The sequence below is a fragment of the Monopterus albus genome, unplaced genomic scaffold, assembly GCF_001952655.1.
Source record: "Monopterus albus unplaced genomic scaffold, M_albus_1.0 scaffold1587.1, whole genome shotgun sequence".
In the NCBI taxonomy this organism is placed as follows: Eukaryota; Metazoa; Chordata; class Actinopteri; order Synbranchiformes; family Synbranchidae; genus Monopterus; species Monopterus albus.
This window is the reverse complement of record NW_018129463.1, coordinates 1-3,149: the sequence shown is the minus strand read 5'-3', so window position 1 is coordinate 3,149 and position 3,149 is coordinate 1. Positions and strand designations below refer to the sequence as shown.

At 42.6% G+C, this 3,149-nt stretch overlaps 1 long non-coding RNA gene across 1 annotated transcript; it reads left to right on the top strand.

The window, feature by feature from the left end:
* Window positions 1–1,227: 1,227 nt before the first annotated feature.
* Window positions 1,228–2,809, top strand: LOC109953842 (uncharacterized). Its single transcript, XR_002273981.1, has 2 exons — window positions 1,228–1,580; window positions 2,212–2,809. It is a non-coding gene; the product is annotated as an uncharacterized LOC109953842 (long non-coding RNA).
* The last annotated feature ends 340 nt before the right edge of the window (window positions 2,810–3,149 follow it).

Here is a 3,149-nt window from a genome sequence, read left to right as displayed (position 1 = left end):
TGGAGTGGTCTGCTGGGGCAGCAGCATTGCTCGCAGCAGACTTGCCGCTGGTTGCTGCTTCTATGCCTCACTTGGTAAAAATGCCTAAATTAAAAACATTGCCAGGAAATTGATGACCGAGTTGAATTTATTGCTGAATTCATTTATTAAACAGAAATGTAGCTTTTAATTGATTTGTCAAAGTTATGCCTGGAGCATTTTTACTTCCCCTATTCAGACACTTTTCCTTACTGTCCAAAATAAGATATGTTACAGATTCCATAAATACAATTACATCAACTTTCAGTCTTTATGTGTAGAATGTGTGTGAACTAGCAGTACACATGGCAAGAAAGCATCTGCCTTTTTCTTTTCCTTCTTCCTCTCCCCTTCATCTCCTCCTTCTTCCCTACCTCCCTCCGTTTCCTGACTAAATAAGGGAGTTGAGAGGAAGATGCCTCCTCTGGCTTTCAGTTGCTGTAGTCAATATTGCTGAATGTAATAAACATGCATTTTAAATACCAAAATATCACATATTGATGGATTGCACCTCAGGCCTCGTCTAGCTCTAGAGGAGCAATTTGTCATGTCTAAGCAGTCATTAAAACACTGCTAGAAAAATGATGCCTTTACACTGCAGTACTGGCCATTCTGATAAATGCATCCACAGGGCAGCAGTGCTGTTTTAGCCTGGTATCTGACAGAACTGAAAACAGGAAACCTGTACTCAGTCATGGCTTATTACATCCCTGATATGGTTCTAAAAATGTTATTCTGCTGGATTTAAAGGGACTCAAGGAAGCTTAGGGTTGTTGCACATACAGTGTATGTTGACCTATGTTTTTACTGCTGGTATATTTATTTCTTTATGACTATATAATGTGTACCTTCAATGGCAATGTTATCCATTGTTCCCTGATTTTCACACTGAGGAGCATGGAAACGATGACTTTAATCATTAAATGGTGACAAGCATTGCATGGTCTCCGCTCCCTAAATTTTATCACTGTAACAGAGGCTTTATGTTTGTTTGTTTGTTTTTAAGAATTCAAACACAAGTTAAACTTTAGCCAGTGTGTGGAGAATTGGTTTTATCTCAGCAGCTGTAGCAATGAGAAAACTGAGACCATTATAAAATTTTTGTACTATAAAATATATACTGATTAAGGCCATTTAATTTCATATAGCCTATTAGTCAGGCTGTGAGCTGCATAAACCACATGCTCCCGCTCTTAGCCTTTCACCCATCTAACTGCAGTAAATTCTTTACACTAATGATACACATTGTAGTCCTTCGATTTGGTATTTGGAGATCATTCACACATTAAGTTAACATATATACACAGTCAAAATAGGACTGGTCAATCGTACTGTACACCCATCTGCTTCAAGTAAAAACCTCAATATCCCACAGTTCATGAAGGCAACATCCTCAGAGTGACGGAGGGGGATCCCCGGCGGTGTGACGTAGTTGGGCAGCCTGAGTTGTGAATTCCTACCCAACACCGAAACACAATGAATCATTACAAGCGCATTTAATCGGCACAGTCAGAAAATTCGCTGATTCAGGTGCAGCCGAACTCCCATTCACTTCAGTGCAGGTAAATGGTTTTTTGCAGGGTATGGAAATAGTGATTTTGCATAAAGCAGAACAATGGGAGCAGACAGAAGTGTGTGTATGTGTGTGCGTCAAGTGACATCCTCTGATACAGGAATACAGATAATGGAGCCCAAGGCCGAACACTGTGGTCATTTGGCCACAGCCTTTCAGAGCAGGTGTGTGATAAAAAAGCTGCGGTGTAATACAAAGCATGCCACGGTCCTCTTTAATCTGATATCAGCATAAATGTGTAAACCGTAATTGGGCCGTTTCAGATCGCTTTCCTCAAATTGTAACACATAATCGATTTGAACAAATTAACATTTTTTAACTGACGCCGGGACCAGTTCTGTATCAACCACGTTGAGAACACCAGGTACAATTTAAACCCATTCGACTGACTAAGAGCGCATATTCTTCTTTAATCATTCATAAAAAGTGTGAGCAAAGGGTTGAAGAGGCGCAGCGAGACGCCGGTGGAGCTGAAGTCATCCGTAGAACGCACGGCAAGGAGGAGAGATACTGAGAGCACCTCCACAAACACAAACCGAGGACGAGTCAAGCTGTGGATCTGCTCTCTGTTGTACTTTTTAAAACGATTGTGTTATTTTTCTCCCTACTTAAACACACAGACCTTCAGAGGCAGAGGAACGAAATGGAATGAGAAACAAAAAAAGAAAGAAAGACACGCAGCTGCTCAGCGCTTCAACTATGGCTCCAACGAAGCTCGTCGGAACGCTCGCCCAGTCCGCTTCACAGGAGTGGACCACAGTGCAGGATGAGAAGTCTGCTGTGCTCCACCGAGTGTGAGACAGGAGGAACTATCACCTGAGCGGCGACCCTCCCCTCGGGGAACACAAACAGACACCTTCACTCCCCTCAACCTGGAAAGTGGAGGCTGGAAACGGCTGAAATCTGCTTGCGCGCACAGTGCCTTTCCAGAACTCTCCTCTTCTCACTTCCTGCTGGAGATGCACCAGTAGCCTCCGTCACTCTGATAAACTTGGGAAAACTTTGGCCCACGGATTTCTGCCACTGAACCTGCCTGCGTTCAGTCTCCATGCACAGTGAGCATCGGTGAAGGGAAACGCCTCTGTGTGATATTATTAAAAGTCCTGCATCACCTCTTCTAGTCCGGGGCCATCGCAGCGAAGATGCCGGTCCGGAGGGGACATGTAGCTCCGCAGAACACCTTCCTGGACACCATCATCAGGAAATTCGACAGTCAAAGTAAGATCATTATTTTATTTCCTTTAGATAGGTGATTTATATAGCTGCTCAGTCTGGTTTTCTTTAATGAAGACTCACGATCAGTGATTCATTTATTGGCTGTTTGAAAACGCATGGTGAAGGAGGCTCTCAGTCTGACCCTTTTCAGAAATGGCCTCAGTGATATTGGCTGCTGCATGTTTCATTGTTTTTACATCTCACAAGTCGAGTAAAACCTCAAAGAAACTATATATTACTGTAAAGATTACATCATACTAACTTAAATCAGTGTGGTGTTTCCACTCACTTCAGATGGTTTTCTCCATCACACTTTTTGTCAAAAGAGTTTGTGCATATTTAA